This window comes from Phascolarctos cinereus, unplaced genomic scaffold (genome assembly GCF_003287225.1).
Source record: "Phascolarctos cinereus isolate Bilbo 61053 unplaced genomic scaffold, phaCin_HiC Scaffold_4;HRSCAF=312, whole genome shotgun sequence".
Classification (NCBI taxonomy): Eukaryota; Metazoa; Chordata; class Mammalia; order Diprotodontia; family Phascolarctidae; genus Phascolarctos; species Phascolarctos cinereus.
In genome coordinates, this window is record NW_027555847.1 from 643,126,959 (window position 1) to 643,147,897 (window position 20,939).

A 20,939-nucleotide genomic window follows, 5' to 3' on the forward strand; every position below is an offset into this window, starting at 1 on the left:
ACAGCTATCATCGAAACAATCTGGTACTGTCTAAGAAAAGGAGTGGTGGATCAGTGGAATAGGTTATAGGTTCACAACACACAGTAGTAAATGTTCATAGTAATCTAGTCTTTGATGATCTCAAAGATCTTGGCTTTGGGGGCAAAAAAAATTATTATTTGACAAAAAGTGCTGGGAAAGCTGGAGATCAGTTTGGCAGAAACGAGGCACACACTAACATCTCACTCTATATGCCAAGATCTGGTCAAAATGAGTATATAATTTAGATGTGAAGAGTGGTATCATCAGTAAATTAGGGGAGCATGGAAAAATTTTTCTATCAGATCTGTAGTTAAGGGAAGAGTTTATTACCAAACAAGAGATAGTGGGGATTACAAAACAAAAACAAAAAAAAAATGCAGCCCAAATTAAAAGGAAAGCAGGAAATGGGAAGTGGAGGTGAGGGACTGCAGAAAATTTCTCTGTTAAAGGCCTCATTTCTCAGCTACATAGGGAACTGAATTAAATTTATAAAAAATAAAAGTCATTTTCCACAATTATTACATGGTCAAAGGATATGAACAGGCAGTTTTTAGAAGAAATCAATAACTACATGAAAAAAAATTCTCTAAATCACCATTAATTTGAGAAATACAAATTAAAACAACTGTAAGCTACCCCCTCATACCAATTAGATTGATTAACATAACAGAAAATGAAAAGGACAAACTCTGAAGGGGATTTGGAAAAAATAGCTATGTTAATGTACTTTTGGTCGAGTTATGAACTGGTTGAACCATTTTGGAGAACAATTTGGAACTATTACCAAAGGGATATAAAAATGTGCTTACCCTCTAACCCAGAAATATCACTACTAGGTCTGTATCCCAAAGAAATCAAAGAAATGGAAAAAGGACCTATATGTAAAAAAATAATAATAATAATTTTTGTGACAACAAAGAATTAGAAATTGAGGGGATGCCCATCAATTGGGGAATGGCCAGACAAGTTGTGGTGCATTATTGTGATTGAATACTATTGTGCTATAGGTTTCAGAAAAACCTAGGAAGACTTATATGAACTGATACAAACAGAAGTGAGCAAAACCAGAAGAACATTGTATACAGTAATAGCAGTTTTATAACAATGATCAACTATAAGAGATTAGGTACTCTAATCCATACAATGATCCAACATGATTACAAGGAAACCATGATGAAAAATGTGACATACTTCCATGAGAGAACTGATGAACTCAGTGCAAATTACAGCATATTTTTTAAATTTTATTTTTCTTGTCTCTTTTTTTTCTTGAAACATGGCTAATATGGAAATATGTTTTTCATGACATCACATCTATAATTGATATTCTAGTGCTTGCCATCTCAATGGGTCAGAAAAGTGGTAGAGCTAGGGAGAGAATTTGAAACACAAAAAGTTAAAAAAAAAATGGATGTTAAAAATTAAAAAAAAATAATAATTAAAAAGGTTGATTATCACTGTGTAGGGATAGAAACTGGTTCTTGTAATTTCATGGGTGACAACAACTCCCAGTTAGTAAAACTGCCTGCACCAATGCAGGTCAGCACTTTTTCTTCAACTTATAGACACAGAGCATTGCCTAGAGCTCTAAGAGGTTAAGTGATTTGCCCAGCGTCACATTTCCAGTCATTGTCAGAGATGAGACTCTGGTCAGAAAACTGGATCTTGATTTCAATCTGCTATACTATATACATACATGCATACACACATACACACACACACACATAAGTATATATGCATATGCATGTACACACATGCACATACACATGCATGTTTATATAGGTATGTGTATGCATATATATCTATATATGTATATACACACATAAATATATGTACACATATATACATATGTGCCATACCAAAGTACCAAAATATAATCTAGCCTGGATTTGATCTCAGGAAGATGAGTCTTCCTGATTTCAGGTCTGGCACTCTATCTACTGTGCCACCTCACTGTCCCAGCTTTGCAATAAATTTTGAGGTGTGGTACGGTTAGATCACTTTACTTCTCTCTTTTTGTATTCATTGACTCCCTTGATATTTCTGACCTTTTGTTCTTTCAGATGAATTTAGTTATTTCTTCTAGCCCTATAAAGAATTCATTGGTACTTTGATTGGTATGACACTGAATTAGTGAAAGTAAATTAATTTTGGTAATATTATGATTTCTATTATATTAGCTTGGTCAACCCATGAGCAATAATATTTCTCCAGTTGTTTAGATCTATATTTATTTGTGTGAAAATTATTTTGTAACTGTGTTCCTGTAGTTCCTGAGTTTGTCTTGACAGATAGACTCCCAAATAGTTTATATTGTGTGCAGTTATTTTAAATGAATTTTTTCTGTCTCTTCCTGTTGGATTTTGTTGGAAATATATAGAAATAATAATGGTTTGTATGGATTTATTAAATATATCAACTTTTCTAAAGTTGTTAATAGTTTCAACTGTTTTTTTTCATTGATTCTTTAGGGTTCTCTAAATATACTACAATATTTCTGCAAAGAGTAACAGTCTTGCTTCATTATTGCCTATTCTTATTCCTCTTATTTCTTTTTTTAAAATTTTGTCATTGCTATAGCTATCATTTCTAATACAATATTTAAAAATAGTGGTGATAATGGACATCCTTGCTTCACTCTGATCTTATTGGGAAGGCTTTGAGTTTATCTCCATTCCAGATAATATTTGCTCTTGGTTTTAGATAGATAATACTTATTATTTTAAGAAAGATTCCATTGATTTTTATGTTTTCTGATTTTTTAAATAGGAATGGGTGTTTTATTTTGTTGAAAGCCTTTTCTGCATCTATTGACATAATCATATTATTTTTGTTATTTTTGTTGTTGATATGGTCAATTACGGTTATAGTTTTCCTAATATTGAACCAGCCCTGTGTTCCTGGTATAAATCCTACCTAGTAAGATCTTTGTGACATATTGCTCTAATCTCTTTGATTCTATTTTATTTGAAATTTTTGTATCAATATTCATTAGTCTCATAGTTTTATTTCTCTGTTTTTCTCTCTCTAGTATCAAAATCATATTTCTGTCACAAAATCATATTTCTGTAGTACTCCTCTATTACCTATTTTTTCAAATAGTTTGTACAGTATTAGAATTAATTTTTCCTTAAATGTTTGGTAGAATTGTAAATCCATTTGGTCTTGGAGATATTTTCTTAAGGAGTTCATTAATGATTTGTTCAATTTCTTTTTGTAAGGTAAGATTATTTAAGTATTCTATTTCTTCTATTAATCTGGACAATTTATATTTTTGTAAATATTCATCCATTTCACTTAGATTGTCAGCTTTATTGGCAGATTATTGGGCAAAATAACTACTAATAATTGCTTTACTTCCATCTTCATTAGTGGTACATTTACACTTTTCATTTTCGATACTGGTTATTTGGGTTTCTTTTTTTTAATAAAATTAACCAATTGTTATCTATATTGATTTTTTTATAAAACTAACTGTTTTATTTATTAGCTCAATATTTATTTTTAACTTTCAATTTTATTAATCTCTCCTTTGATGTTCATGATGTGCATGTTGGTGTTTCATTTCATTGGGGATTTATAAATGTTGTTTTTCTAGGTTTTTTTTTAGTTGCATGCTCAATTCATTGATCTGTTCTTTCTCTCTTTTATAATGTATGCATTTAGAGACATAAACTCTCTCTTGTATACTGTTTTGGCTGCATCCCACAAATTTTATGTCATCTCATTGTTTTCATTATCTCTAGTGAAATTATTGATTGTTTCTATGATTTGTTCTTTGATCCACTTTATTTTTGATGATTTGATTAATTTGATTTCTTGTTAATGTTTAACCTATGCTTCTGTAACTCTTTACTGCATGTAACTTTAATTGTATTATGATACATAATTTTAAAAATTTTTTAAATTTTAAAATTTGTTTCATTATATATTACATACATTTTTAATTTTTTAAAATTTTTAAAATTTATTTTAATTTAATATTTATGTTAATATTTGATTTTATTTAATATTTATTTTTCAGCATTTTATGAGGTTTTTATGTCTTAATAACTTGTTAATTTTTGTGAAGATGCCATATACACTTGAGAAAAATGTATACTCCTTTCTATTTCCATTCAATGCTCTCCAGAAGTCTATCATATCCAACCTTTCTAAAATTCTAGTCATTAGCTTAATTTCTTTCTTATTTATTTTATGGTTAGGTTATCCAGCTCTAAGAAGGGAAAATTGAGGTCCCCCACTAGTATAATTTTACTGTCTATCTCCTATAACATTTAATTTTTCCTTTAAGAATTTTGATGGTATGACATTTGGTGCACATATGTTGGGATTGATATTACTTCATTGTCTATGGTACTTTTTTTTTTTAGCAAAATGTAGTTTCCTTGATTATCTCTTTTAATTAGATCCATTTTTACTTTTGCTTTGTCTGAGATAATGATTAGTACTTCTGCCTTTTGTACTTCGGTTGAAGCATAATAGATTTTGCTCCAACCTCTTATTTTAACTCTGTGTGTGTCTTTCTGTTTCAAATTTGATTCTTGTATTGTTGAACTCTGGTTTCTAATCCATTCATCTACTTCTGTTTTATGGGTAATTTCATCCCATTCACATTCACAGTTATGACTGCTAACTGTGTATTTCCATCCATACTATCTGTTTCTATTTATCCTTCTCTTTTTACCCTGTTGCTCCTCAAAAGTCTGTTTGCCTTCCTACCACTACCTCCCTTAATCTGTCCTTTCCCTTATCACCTTTCCTTCCTATTTCCCTGTTGGGTAAGATAGATTTCTACTACCAATTGTGTGTGTATACATACATACATACATGCATACATATGTACAAACATACACACACATATCCTTCCCTCTTTGAAACAGTTCCGATGAGAGTGAGGTTCAAGCATTGTCTACCAGGCCTCTACTTTTTCCCCTCCATTATAAAAGCTTTTTCTTGTACACCTCTTTTATGTGAGATAATTTTCCCTATTCTTCCTTTCCCTCCCCCCATTCTCTAAGTGTATCCCTCATTCTCACTCCTCCATCTTTTTTGAGATTATCTCAACATAATCAACTCACACCCATGCCATCTGTCTCTGTGGCTACTTCTAACTATTCTAAATAATGATAAAGTTCTTAGAAGTTACTTGAATCATCTTCCCACAAGAGAATGTAAATAGTTTAGTCTATTGAGTCTCTTATGATTCCTCTTTCATGTTTACCTTTTTATGTTTCTCTTGAGTTTTGCATTTGAAAGTCAGATTTTCTATTAATCTCTAATCTTTTAATCAAGAATTCTTGAAAGTACTCTATTTCATAAAATGTCAATTTTCCCCCTGAAAGATTTTACTCAAATTTACTCTTGGTTACAAACCTAGCTCCTTTGCCTTCTGTAATGTCATATTCCAAGTCCCCTACTGCTTTAATATAGTATCTGCTGCTTGTATGTGATCTTGACAGTGGCTTTATGGTATTTGAATGCTTCCTTTCTGTTTGCTTGCAGCATTTTTCTCTTTGTCCTGGCAATTTGGCTATTATATTACTGGGAATTTTCATTTGAGGGTCTCTTTGAAGAAGTGATCAATGGATTCTTTAAGTTTCTATTTTACCTTTTAGTTCTAGATATTAGGTCAGTTTTGCTTTTTAATTTCATGAAATATGGTATCTAGGTTGTTTTTCTGACCATGGCTTTCAGGTATTCAAAAATTCTGAAATTATATCTCCACAATTTATTTTCCAGGTCAGTTGTTTTTCCAGTAAGATATTTCACATCCTTTGTCTTTTTAACATTCTTTTGACTTTGTTTTATTGTTTCTTGATGTCTTGTAGAGTCACTAGTTTTCTCTTGCCCAATTCTAATATTTGAGAAATTATCTTCTTCAATGAGCTTTTGTATTTCTTTTTCCATCTGTCCAATTTTGTTTATTTTTTATGAGTAGTTTTCATCAAAGGCTTTTTCTCAACCTCTTTTACTTTTTGACCAATTCTGTTTTTCAAGGAGTCTTTTTTTTAGTGAGGTTTTGTATCTCTTTTACCATTTCACCAATTCTGTTTTCATGATGTTTTTTTCTTCAGATTTTATGATTTTTTAAAAACTAAGCTGTTACCTGTCTTTTTATATTTTCTTGCACCACTCTCATTCCCCCCAATTTTCCTTCTACCAATATTAATTGATTTTTAAAATCATTTTTAGGTCTTCCAGAAATTCTTGTTGTGCTTGTGTCCAATTTGCATAGTTTTCCTTTGAGGTTTCTTCTTGTAGTTATTTTGTCATCATTGTCTCCTAAGTTTGTGTCTTGTTCTTCCCTATCTTCATAGTAGCTTTCTGTGATCAGGCTCTTTTATGTTGTTTGATCATTTTTTAGCCTATTTTGTGATCTCAAACTTTACATAAAAGTTGGACTCTCCTCATCTTGGGGACAGAAGGCATGATCCCAAGTTTCAGCTTCTTTGTGCTGCTATTTTCAGATCTAGTTCTGGGGGTTTGGAAGTTTTTGGTATTTTGAAGATGGTGTGATCCAGGAAGAGGTGTAGTTATTATTCCCCCTCTCTGTGTTCTAGTCCTTATCCAGGAAGAGTGCCTGCTTCCTTGCAGGTCAAGCGCCAATACTCCTCAGGACCCCTGTTCCTTTGTGACCAAAAACACTCTGCACCAAGGGTAACGCCAGTCTGGAAAATATACTTTCATAAGGAATAGCATGGTAGGAGATTGCAAGCAGTGTTGCTTAATAAAAGTGAAAAACAATGAAAAAAAAACTTATAAAAAGCTTTGCTAGGATCACAACTAAGCAATATCATCCCAAGATAATTTAAGAATAAACTGAAAAAGTATTTGACACACAAATGAAAAATGGAAATGAATAGTTGATATTTCCATAATTTTTGTTGTTCAGTCATTTCAGTCATGTCTAACTCTTCGTAATCCCATTTGGGGGTTTTCTTCGCAAAGATACTGGAGTGGTTTGCCATTTTTTATATTTCCATAATAGACTCATTCCTCCACCACTGACAGTAGAGATATCAGATTTGAACTCTACTATCACAATTTCCAGTGGGTTGCATAAGGAAATAATTATTGCTGTTGAGTCATTTCATTGTGTCTGACTCTTTGCAACTCTCATTTAGGTTTTTTTTTTTTGGCAGATATTAATGGTGTTTGCCTTTCCTTCCACAGCTAGTAAGTGTCTAAGGCTAGATTTGAAGTCAGGAAGATGAATTTTCATGATTGCAGGACAGGCATTCTATCAAGTGAGCCACCTAGCTCCCTATAAGGAAGTAGAAATGCTACTAAAGAAAACAAAAATGGTAGGAGCAGCTTAATGGGGCCAAATATAAACAAAGGAGATCCATGTTGTAGGTGACATAATTTTGTGAGTGCTGAGGGACTGAATCTCCAGATATTTATAGCAAACCAAAAAGCAGGGGAAGAGAAAAAAATGTGGTTCTTTCTCAAAAGGCAACAGAGAGAATATTAATAATTACTGACCAGTATGCCTACTTTACATCTCTATAAAATGATTTTGAAAATAATTTATAAATGCATTAAGGCTATTCTTGAAAATATGAGAAAGGAATTCCCGATATCAGACCACATTTTTATGGTCACAATTGATTGATAGGTGTAAAGAATATAAGGCCCTGGGGCAGTTAGGTGGCACAGTGGATAGAGCACTGGCACTGGAGTCAGGAGGACTTGAGTTTAAATCCGGCCTCAGACACATAACACTTATTAGCTGTGTGACCCTGGTCAAGTCACTTAACCCCATTGCCTAGCCAAAAAAAAAAAAAAAAAAATAAGGCCCCACTGAGTTTATTATTTGTTAATTGTAAAAAAAAAAAGCATTTGCTTTGGTGGAACAAAACATTACCTTAAAGCTTCCTCCAACAAAATGTTTGTCTTGCATGTATCAAAATTATACAGGATTCCTTGAAAGCAGAATGATAAGTAGCATAAGGTTGGGGGAGTTTTATATCAGATGACTGATGTGAGAAGGGCTATATGTTTACTTCCTAAAGGTCACTCATATCACAGGGGTGATGGTATCATGCTTCTGTGGGGTGATGGTGTAGACACCATGGGGTCAGTAGAGGCTCATAAAGTAAGGAAGACCATAGCAAGGAGTAGGTGTGCTTCTAGAAATTCCATGTCAGCACCTGAGGGGGATGGGCAGAGGAAGTACACCTCTTTACAGTTGATTCTGAATTGCTACCCTATGGGGACCATATTCCACCACTATGAGTGTCTCTGGAATAATTGCACATGACTGATTTGGACAGTCCTTGTACTTGCTGGCCTAAAAACTCGTACCACCTGGTATTCCCTGGATCACTGATGATGATAGCAGCTACCAGCCTCAAGACATCCATGTATCTTTCTTTCTGTCTTTCTCATCCCTCTTCCAACTGAATTTGCTCCGTGTGCTGAAATTCCATGTTATAGCTCTGCTCAAAGGATATAATAAAAGAGATTGCTTTGCTTGAGGAGCCCTTGGTTCTAAGTATCAAATGCAGCACAACGTAGGAAGATATATGTTTCCCAATGCATTTGTTGCTGACTATGTAGAGGTGAGAGGCGAATGTCCAAATTAGAGGCCAAAAGATAATGTGATTCCACATAATGGTAATATCCTACAGATACTCCTGTCTGTAAATGACATGATGTTGCATGCATGTGTATAGACAATGAAACAAGCACAGAATACAATGGGAGAGGAGTGGGCTAGATTATTTTGGGAAATCTTCCAGTTCTTTAATAATCCCAAACTTCTTCCTGAAACAAAGGCCCATCTTTTTAACATCATATCATCCTAGTTGAGCTGTGTGAAACGTGGAATACTACAGTTTCCAGAGAATTAAAATTATGGGTGACTCAAAGGTCAATAAAGAGATGCAACATGGACATGAATAGGCCACACCACGTTGCTAATAGAGAATTGCCCAGAGAAAGTGGTATAAATGATGTCATAAGAGATACATGGACAGCAGTGGAGGTGGAGGTTCATGTTGGGTTAAAAAGGGATAGCCAAAGGATAGCCCAATTGTATTTCTTTACCTTATTCATGGGTAAACTGAGTCATAGAGAGATGAAATGACTTGTATCTAGTACCCTTGTACCACCTGACATTGTCAGTAACTAGTCGTGTTAACACTGGGAAATTATTTCACTTTTCTGATCTTTGGTATTCCTTTTCTATAAATTAAAGATTTTGTGTGAAACAACCCTAATTCCCCTTTTGCTCCTAATGTCTCATCTGTAAGTATGTTTCTTCTGAGTTCTCCTCTTTAATCCATGGATCTCTTTAGGCCCTGCCTTCCTTGCAAAGTTAGAGACCCAGCCACAGACCTGAGAGTATGATGATAGTATTTCTAAAGGATTTAGCAGTAACCACTAGAACTCCTGAGGTTATTATACCCTGTAAAGTCTTTGTCTTACACAAGTTCTAATTTGGGTGACGTGGTTTCCTACCACCAAAAATGAGACTACTAACCTCTGGAGAAGTTGTACCTGTTTTAGGTACTATACTATCTAATGGTTCCTTTGTCAGTGACTCTGCTGATTTCAGTTTATAAAGCCTCTCCAATCCTCGTTCTCTGACCCATGTCACTCAGAAAATGAAATGATTTCCCTCCATTCTGTGGTAAGGAGCAGACCATAGAGTTGTGAAGGTTCCCCTCTAAGATGGTGCCTTGTCTCCCGGCCAAGCTCGAGGCCACTGGGATTTTAGTATGGGGTCAGGGCTGCTGGTTCACTCAGCAGGGAGTTCCCTGGAATGAATGAAGACTGCAGACACAATGCTTGAAATTTCTATCCAATTCCTGTGGTACAATGCTCACTTACAATGACTTGTCTTACTGAGATTCAGCTTTCATTGTTCTCTGACCAGCCTTCCCTCAGAGGAGGCTTAATTGCAGCATACTAGCATAAGGAGAGTCACCACTCTTTTTGACTCTCCTCTTCTGTGTGTGTCTCTTATCTGCTTTGAGTCTTTTTCTATATTTCTGAGTTCGAATCCTGATTGAAACTTCTTATTAGCAATGTGACTGTGCAACTCAATTCTGTCTCTTGGCTTTTTTCCTCATTTCTAAAACGAAGCAATTGGACTAGTTGAACTCTAAAGTTCCTTCCAGCTCTAATATTCTGCATTTTATACTTCAGAGCTCTAACTTTCTATTTTCTAACATTATTATTCTCTTAACATGTCTTCTACCTCTAACATTCTATGTTAAAAGGTCCCTTCTAGCACTAACAGTCTGTTCTATATCCTAAAATCTAAATCTAGCTTTATGGGAAGATATCAGGTTCCTAGGACTTTCATTCATGTTTAGCTTATTTGTACAATGTTGGCTAGCTCAGTTGAGCTCCTATTCCTCAGCTGACTTGAGAGGGCCACACTCCCATAAACACTTTGTTTCATCCCCATTCAGCCTTTAAAGCCCAACACAAATGCTGCCTTTTCCCTGTAGCCTTCACTAATTTCTCTTGTTGAGAGTGATCTTTCCCCCTCCAACATTTGAATTATTGTGCAAATAAAATGAGATAATATCCACAGAGGCTTTGAAAACCTGTAAATGCCATATATTTACTAATATCATTGTAGGATGTTATAACTATTTTAATGCATCATGTCCCACATTGTTGTGATACTGTTTGTGACTTTCCTTCTGCTAGGTAGATTGTGACAGACCCTGAGTGCTAGAATAATATTCTTCATGCTGTAGGTTCTTTTGAAAAACCTTTGAATTGAATCCAATATAATTAAAGAGACATTCATGTTCAGGCAGTTGGGGAGGAGGATGAACAAGCTACTGGGAGAGAGGGGGTGCTATACTATGGAGAGTAACAGAAGAAGATCTGTTCCAAAGCTGGAGTAAATAAAGGAATAGGTCTCAGGAGGAAAGAATCCCTGGCCTGGGGCTACCTTATTAAATAAGCTAGTTCTGCAAGGAAAGCCATAACATGAGCCAGATCTGAGAAGGGTATGGATTCTCAGCCTTCTCTTTGACATTGTTTCCGTTTGCCAGTCGAGGGCAGCAGACAGTGTGGAGACCACAGAGAAGCTGCTTTGCTTGATATAACAGCCCTACTGACAAGACTTGGACTGATTACCTTGCAAGGGGACCTTACCTAATGCAATCCCCTAATGGTTACACAGAAATAATATTAAATCTCTCCCATTTCTGTAAAATCTCAAGTTGGGTGTTGAAAAACCTTCATTACATGGTGTCTTCCTACCTTTCCAGTCTTCTGAGACCTTCTCCTCCTTGATGTACTCCATGATCCAGTGACACTTTGTTCGTTGTACTAGACACTCCATCTCCCCAGTCCAGGCATTTTCACATGTTGTCTTCCATGCTTGGAACTCTCTACCTCCTTGCCTCTTGCCACTTGATTTCCCTAGGTTCCTTCAAGTCTTAGCTAAGATCCCATTTTCTATAGGAAGCCTTTCCCACCTCCCCTTAATGCTAGTGCCTTCCTTCTGTTGACATCCAATTTGTCCTGCATTTCACTTCTTTGTACATAGTTGTTTGCATGTCATCTCCACCATTAAACTAGGAGCTCTTTTAGAACAGACTTTTTTTTACCTTTCTTTGCATCACCATTACTTGGCATAGTACCTGGCACATAACAGGTTGACTGACTGTTGACTGACTACAGTGCTTTAAGTTTTGCAAAGTGTTTTCCTTATAACATCTACAACAAGAATGACAAAGAGAAAAAAAAAAGTAAAACAATTTAGCTAAATATTTCACATATTTAAAATGTTCAACATTATGATGGGCTGTGGGCCTAAGATGCCCACCTTGGACTCTCCTAGAATTCTTTTACTTGGGCAAGGAAGCCTCTAGCAGTCTCCTGAGGCTATTGTCCTATCAACTGCCCTTTCCTTATGGCCTATGCCCAATCTCCCAATTCTTTGTTACCCTTAATTTAGCCCAACCCTCTATTGTCTGTTACCTCTGGATGGCCCCTGGCCACTTCCCAACCTAGATGCTGTCTAGACCCCATTCTACCTTCCAGTCACTCTCATCAAGATCCTCCCTATACCCCTCCTCTAGTTACCCCAGCTTACTGTCCGCTCCCATCGAGATACCCTTTCTCCCAGAACACTCCTTCAGTCACCCCAAACTACCTGACTACCCCTAGATCCCTCCCACAGTCTTTCTGTATATAAGGTCCATCTGGCCTCCATTAAGGTGTTCAGATTCCTTAAGAATTCAGCCAAGGGCTCAGATTCTTATAATCTAGCCAAGGCTCAGATTCTCAGATCTAACTAATAGCTCACAAATGTTCAGATTCCTTAAGAGTTTGGTTAATATGGTGGGTTTTTAATAAACCTTATCTTTGGCTGAAAGAAGGCTTGGGTCAAATTCATTAGGTCAGGACCCATGTGTTGTGATTTTGGGGTCCCAGCACCCCTAAACCTCTGAATCTCAACCATTATATGCTACGCAACACATTTGTCTCACCCTCCCCCCCAACAAAGGATTTGGGGAGGAAAGACAGAAGATACTGTCACATATATATACTTTGGGGTCAAGCTAAGTGATGTTTTTTCTCACAGAGTCAGTTTGTTTGTTGTTATTTCTGTAAAATTTTTGAAATTATTGTTCATATTATTTTCCTGGTTTTGCTTATTTCACTTTGCATCAGTTCATATGCCTTTCTAAAGGCCAGTTGATAGGTTTATGGCCTCAGGGGAACACCAGAGACCTCCTTGATCAAGTCGGAGAATTCAAGGGGAGTTCCTTAGACAAATAGGACCCAAATTCTTTTTGGGGTAAGAGGAAAAGGTCTTGGCTTGGGCCTGTACCCCATCAATAAGCATCATCTCTTATAGGACAGTAATAGTCTATTAAATTACATTACCAAACTTATTTAATCATTCCCCAATTCACAAATATCAACTTTCTTTTCAGTTCTTTGATAAAAAAAAATACAGCTATTTGTATATATTGTGCCTTCTTTTTGTCATTGATCTTTTTGGGGTATACCGAAGAGGGAAATCTCTGGATCAAAGGGTACAAACATTTTAGTCACTTTATTTGAATAATTGTAAATTACTTGCCAGCATGGTTGGACAAATTCACACCTCCACCAACAGTAATTTAATGTTCCTGTCTTTCCATAACCCTTCCAACACTGCCTATTTTGATATTTGTCCTCTTGGCCAATCTGCTTAGAGTTGTTTTTATTTACATTTGTCTTATTATTAGTGATTTGGACAATACTTTCATATGTTTATTTGCCATTGTCATTTTTTTCCTTTTCAAAACCATTTGTTCATTTCCCTTGACCACTTATCTATTGAGCTGTCCAAAAGCTTTTCAATTTCATGTAATCAAAATTATCTATCGTATATATTGTAATTACCTCTATCTCTTGTTTGGTTAAGAATTCATTTCTTCCCCAGAGATATGAAATGAATGCGGATCTGCTTCTTCTTTATTTTTTTTTAAGTTTGCAGTTTTCTTAAGAATTTGTTGTTTATATCCTGTGATCATTTATATATTGGGTAATAACTTTTGTTCTCAAATATTTTGGTTAGTTGCCTATGTAGCTCCATATCAAAGAAATTTGACACAAAAATTTTTCCTTCACATAAGAGATTCCCATTTTATGCTAGTTGCATAGCAACAAAGACCAGTCCCAAATAGTTTTGATGATTACTACTTTATAATAGTTCAAGTTCTCCAAATGCTATAATCCTGTCCTTCTTACTTTTATTACTTTCCTTGATATACTAGAGCTTTTGCTCCTCTGATAATTCTATTATTGTTGTTACTACCTCAGTAAAGTATCTCCTTAATAGTCTCATTGTTATAACAATAAAGCTACAACATAAATTTATTATATTGGCATGTCCCAGACATGAGCATTGATTACCATTCCAATTATTTAATTTATCCTTTATTTATTTATGGAGGGTTTTTGGAGGGGGATTGTAATTTTATGTATACAGGTGTTGGGTGTGCTTTCCCAGATAGTTTTTGCATTACGTATTTATTTTGAATGAATCTCCCCTTCCTATTATTCCATTCTGGATTTTGTTAGTAATATATAGAAATGCTTTTGATCTTTGTGTGTTTGTTTTGTAACCTGCTTCTTTGCTGAAACTATTTCATCAATTGTTTTCTTTGCTGATTCTCTTGGATTCTAACTAAACCATCATGCCATCAGTACGTAAGTATAGTTTTGTTTCCCTCTGACTGTCTTTATGACTTCATGTTCTTCTCGTTAGTGCTATCACCAACATTTCTTGAACTGTAACAAAGTATAGACAAAAAGATACCTTTGTTTCACTTCCATTTTTATTCAGAAAATTTGTAGTGTTTCCACATTGCATCTAATGCTAACATTTGGTTTTAGATAGCTGCTTTTTATCATGTCAAAAGAGGATTCTTTTGTGCCTTTGCTTTTTAGGATTCTTAGCAAAAATAAACATTATACTTTGTCAAAGACTTTTTCTGCATCTCTGATATGAAAATAAGGTTTGGAATGCTTTTACTTTTAGTGTGATTAAATGTTAATTGTTTTCCTAATGTTGAAACACTTCTGCATTCACTACATAAATCCAACTTCATCATAGTCAATGATATATTTTTATAAATTTCTGTAGTCTTTTTGCCAGCATTTTATTTAAAATTTTTGAATCAATATTTATTAATTATATTACTATATCATTCTTTTCCCTTTATTCTTCCATGATTTAGGTATTTGTTTCATATTTGAATCATAAATGTTGTTTCATAGGTTAGTTTACTTCTCAATGTTTGAGAATAATTTGTCTAATAGAGATATGAATTATTCATTATTAGTTTGATAGAATTCTCCTGTAAAACTTTCTCAATCTATCAATTTTATTGGTTGGTTTGTACTCAGAACATGATTGGGTAGGTTTATCTGTTCTCAAAACTAAACCTCTTCCCAGGGTATCCAAGTTGGAATCTTTCTCATTCTGCAATGATTACAGGAGGAGGCTACTAAAATCTTCATAGCCTATAGAGGCAGTTTGGTGTAAAGGAAAGTAGTAATTCAGGAGCCAGAAAGAGGTAGAATTGGGTTTTAAATCTTTCCCACTTGTTAGCTTTGGGCAAATATTTATCTCTAACAGCCCTAATTTTCTCATCTGTAAAATAGGTATAATAATGCATACATGGAGATTAATTGCAAATATAAGTAGCCCTACAAAAGATCTGGATAAAAATTCCAACACTGACACTTAACTGCTATGAAAGTTCAATTCACCTTTTTCAGCTCTTATGCCCTTAACTGTGATATGGAGGTAATGATTATTTCACTGTTGTAAGGTTATTGTTCACTCTGTGAACCTTAAAAAGATATAAAAATGTGAATTGGCAATCTTGTTTCTTCATATATAAAATGAGGGTAACAATAATACTTGCACTAAAATTAACTTTTCTATAAAATGGCACCTACTACTCACATTATAATATTGTTTGAAAATAAAATGATATTATGCAAAAACTCCAATGGATCTATGACCTCTTTTATATGGATATTCCTTCCAACAATGAAGATCACAACCCATCCATTGCAACACATCCATGCCCGCCCATCACATTTTCTTTTTCACATCTTCTCAGCTCCTAACAAAGGGCCCACTTAATGTACTAATGTTCTTCCTTCCTGACATTGGGAGGATACCAATGTATCACATGACCCATCAGTTGCTTATCTTCTGCTCTTACCACATGCCACATCCATTTTCTTTTTCAATCACACATTTCCTTCATGACATCTTTAACTTCAATTACTCTTAGTAGATCTTTATTTGTTATCTGTCCAAGATGGCTCACAACCACAAAACACCTCTCCACTGACCTCTGAATATATTTATATCTAATTATTCAGAGACTGCAGCAATCCATGATGTTTCAAGGATAATATTATTAGAGTGTGTTGGACCTGAAGTTCCAGTGTGGAATAATGAATTCAAGGAGGTACCTTGACTTCTGAGTGCTGTACCTTCATTATATAAAAGAGGAAACTGAGACCATTTAAAGTAAATATATTAGCCCAAAGTCCTACAGCAAGTTAGTAGCAGTCAAGAATATAACCCACATCTCTTGCCTCCCATATAAATTCTTTCCACTACACTAGTTTCTTTTTTTTCTCAGATACTCCAAGCTAAGCTGAAGTGGATAACCTTGAAAGAGACCCTCAGATTCTTCATCTTGCATTTAATGGCAAAAGGCCTAGGAAAAGGAGTCATGGGAAAGTGGTGGCCCAGAAGACCAAAGGGTGGGTACTGCCTGCCACATATAAGCAGGGCAAATCAATGAAGATGTTTATTCTTTAAAAGAGCCCTTCTTTCTCTATAAATGAGGCTGTGAATAAGAAAGAGATTCCAAGAAGGGGTCACATATTCAGGCATTGTCTCTGGCTATAATAGGGAACCGGAGACGTTAAGGGGCACAGACCTCTGGAGTCTTACACAATTCAAGTTAACATGACTAAAGGTATGTTGTATGGTGTGGGGACCTTTTCGGCAGCTTGCCCCAGAGGAAGTTTTGGGTTTAGGGAATGATGGAAAACACTGGCTGTCTGAAAGTATAGCATCAGGGACAAAGTATGAGAGCAGAGAAGGATTCTAATTATAATATGGTGTAGTGAAAAGGATGCTGGATTTCATGTCAGATGACTTTTACTCAAATGATAGCTCTGCCACTTACTAGTTGTATGGCTGTCAGGCAAGTGACTAAAACTTACTGTTCCTTGGTTCCTTCATCTGTAAAATGAAATAGTAGCCAGTATTTATATACCACTTTAAAGTTTACAAAGTGCTTTACAAATGCTATTTCATTTTATCCTCTCAACAACTCTGGGGAGGAAGGTGCTATTATTAGCCCCATTTTGCAGATGAGGAAACTGATGCAGACTGAGGTTAAATGACTTGCCCTGAGTCATCCAGCTAGTTAAGTGTGTAAGGCTGGATCTGAACTCAGATCTTCCTGATTCTAGTTCAAAACACCTATCCATGGTACCACTTAATGGTCAAATTCTTCTTTTGGCTTTAAATATATTATGACCTCATTATCTTTAGATTGTAAAGTATCTATGTATCTTATAAAAACTACTCAGGGTTACTCTGAATTGGGAATCAAGGAGATACTTTGCTACGTTTTGTCTCTGTTTATAAACTAACAGTGTAATATTAAATGTGTCACTAACCCTCTTTGGGCCTCAGTTTCCTCACCTGTAAAATGAGCTAGTTTCATTACAAGATCTCTAAATATCTTCCCAATTTGAATTCCTATGTTCTGTATTCTAAAATTATACATTACTAGCAAATAGAAGGATAATTTATAACAGTCAGAACTTTTCCCAGATAGAATTACCTGCCCTGGGAGCTACAATGGAACTGTAGTCTCCTGCAATTGGGTTTCATCTTAACTGAGTTTCCTGTCTCAAGTCTCATCTATCTCCAAACCATTATTTACAAGGCTATGAAAATAATCTTCACAAAGTGCAGATCTGAGCTTTTCATTTCCCTGATCAAGAAACTGTGGTGGCTCCCTACTGGACTCTAGGATAAAATGCAATTTTCTTTATTTGGCATTTAAAGCCTTTCATGATCTGGCTTCAGCCTACCTTTGCAGATTTATTTCACATTACTGCCCTTTGGACACTCTATGGTTGAGCTAAACTGGTTTGTTTGATGCCACAGATGTGCCTTTTCATCTGTCTCTGTGCTTTTGTATGGACTGCCCCCCTTCCCTGGAATGAACCTCTTCCTCATCTCAGCCTCTTAGGATCCATAACTTCCTGCAAGACTCATCACAACAACTTCTTCTTACACAAGACTTGTCCTAATAACCTCCTCATTTGTTAGTGGTGACTTCTCTGAAATGACTTTTAATTTATTTAGCTATGAATGTGTTGTTTTCTCCCAATAGATTGTAAATTCCTTGAGGGCAAGAACTTTTTTTCTTTTTGCTTTTATATCCTGGACATCTAGCACAGAGTATGGCATAGAATAGATTTTTAAGAAATGCTTGCTTGCTTGCTGAATGAGTGAATAAATGAAGTACAGTTATCTCTTCCACATCATGGGGCATTAGTTGTACAAGCCCTTGTGATCTGTAAAATGCACATAAAAAATTTTGACACCCCTTTTGTACCAGAAAAGTCTGAATTATTATGGTGTTAAAAGATAAAATATATATATGATATTATATAAGACTATCCATATATTTTATGCCTTACTGAGTTTCTAAACTTTTTCTGTGTCATCTGCTGGCCTTCACATATCGTCAGCAGTTTCTGCAAAATTCCCCAGAAATTTTCCTTTAATTTCTTGTGCCAACCTGTGATATATTGAAACTGTGATGGGAAAAGTCACGATGTGGAAGGGATAACCGTACTGAACTCATCTCCCTGGAAATTACAGAGGCAGTCTAAATAACCACACATTGGAGAATTTAATAAAGGAGTTTTGTGAATCAGGCAGGAAGTTAAAACAAGAAGGCATCTGAGGTATCTTCTCTATGTGAAAAGTAAACAAAAAACCCCCAATATTAAAGAATTTAAAGAATAATAGACACGATCAGATCAATTGAATTTGCCTTGATAGAATGTCAGCTCCTTGAGGGTGGGGATTGTTTCATTTTTGTATTTGAATGCCCATTTGTGCAGTACATGGTACAGTCTAGGTGCTTAACATATAATGGTTGACTCATTGATTGAAACCTGGTTATACCATGATACAAACAGAAGCAGGGCAAAAGGGGACTAAAACCAGAATCTAGTTCTAGGTCATAGGTGTGTATGTGACTCAAGGTAAGTCTCTGGATTTCATTTTCCTGCTCTTAAAACAAGGGGTTTGATTAGGTGGGTACTTCCTCAAATGGTAGAGATTAAAATTTTCTATTCCTTCTTATACTGTCAGTCTTATCCATCCTTCTGGAAAATCAGAGGCTCTCCCTAATTGTTGGGGGGGCATTTTATATCGCTTGATATTGTATTAAAACACCATTGATGAATGAAGGATATTTCCCCTCACTCTTCTAAAGCTTTTTTTTAAGTCTACCTCTATTTCCAGGCATGCATCTGTCTGACATACTGCTTCTCCTGTGTGATTTTTCATTGGTGATATACTCTAACCTATTCACACTGACCATGCACTTTTCATTCACCCTTTCTGTGACCCATAACTTTAATTCTACAGAGGCTGTGCTATTCCATAACTCACAGCCAAACAGCATCACTTGAAAGAATACTGATAATAAAAGAATGATCCTTTTAAGAAATAGGGAAGTTTGGAGTCATTAAAAAAATTGTATAATTCCCCAAAGGTGATCCAGCTCTCTCTTCTCTTCCTATTCAATCCAACAGCTAATTCATTGTCCATTCACTGCATTTGTCCAAAGCATATCAACTAAATTTCATATCATAGTCTGTCTGAATATTTGGCATTCTTTACTCACTAGGAAGTTAGGACCAAGAACCAATAGGAAATAGAAAATATTGATAAAGATTTTTGCGACCAACACTTGTCTCCATCAATAATAGTGAAATCATCACAATTTCACTCTCACATCACAGTCTTGCATTACATGAGAAAGTAGAAATGGTACTGAAAAAAAACGCTGGATGGGGAAGTTGGATAGACCAAATAAACACAGAGGAGATCCATGCTGAAGATAATATAGTTTTGAAGAATTTGAAAATTAATTCTCATAACATTAAAAAGGGGAGATTACAAAATTGTTTAGAAAAAAATGTTCCTGGTTATTACTTTTTAAATAGGTGGCTAAGAAAATATCAGTAGCTATGGGCCCACATGCCCATGTTCTTATCTCTATAAATTTTTTCTATAAGAAAAACCTAAGCATTCTCAAATCCTTGGTATGGTATTGGAAGGGACCTATGAATCCATCTAGCCTATGTTCCTCATTTTACAGGTGAAGAAACAGAGGCCCATAGAAATAAAATTGCTTACCCAAAGTCACATGGGTAGTAAATACTAGGGGTGATATTTGAACCCACATCATGTGAATTCAAACCTAGTGCTGTTTCCCCTGCACCCTGCTTCATTGTAGGCAGCTTTGACTGATGTATTAGAAAGGAACAGAAAGACTTTTGTAAACAATGTTCTATAGCAGGCCACATGTATATGGTACAGTGGATAGAGAAATGGGCTTGTCATCTGGAATCTCTGAGTTCAAAACAGTCTTGGACATTTACTAACTGTGAGACCTAGGCAATTCACTTAGTCTTGTCTGCCTCAGTTTCTTTATCTATAAAATAGAAATAATAATGTTACCAACCTTTCAGGGTTCTTGTGAGGCTCAAATGAAATAATATTTGTAAAGTGTTTGGCAAACCTTAAAGTGCTATATAAATGCTCACTATCATTAACTTGCATAGAGAATAGTAGATCCCGTTGTACTAGTCATTGATCATAAAAAACAAAAAACAACTCACCCGCCCAATCCCTGCAAACAATTATTTTTAAAGCAATATTCCACCTAAAAGACTCTTCTACAACAAATTCTCTCCATGTGCATGTCAAAGTTATGGAGAATGCAGATCACAGATACATATAATAAGTAGACTTTTTAAAAGGCTAAAATAATCCTGAAAACTTAACTCAGGCACTGACTCCTCTGTCACTTTATGATAGCCTCTAAAATGAATCAGCAAAGACTGTGAGCCTAGTTTCTTTCTTTCTCCTCATTCTCATTTCCAGAGCAGAATGGCATGCCACCCCCACTGGGAAATTCTAATCCCATCTGAAGGAAAGCCTAGTACTTAGTGTTAGCACATTCAGGCTGAAAGGATTCTTTTATTGACTGCTCATGATAAGTTGATGGTCAGAGGTCAAATGCTTAAGCTCAGTTGGTCAGCAAAATAGTGTGAAATGCTTAAACTCATGGAGAATCATGGAATTT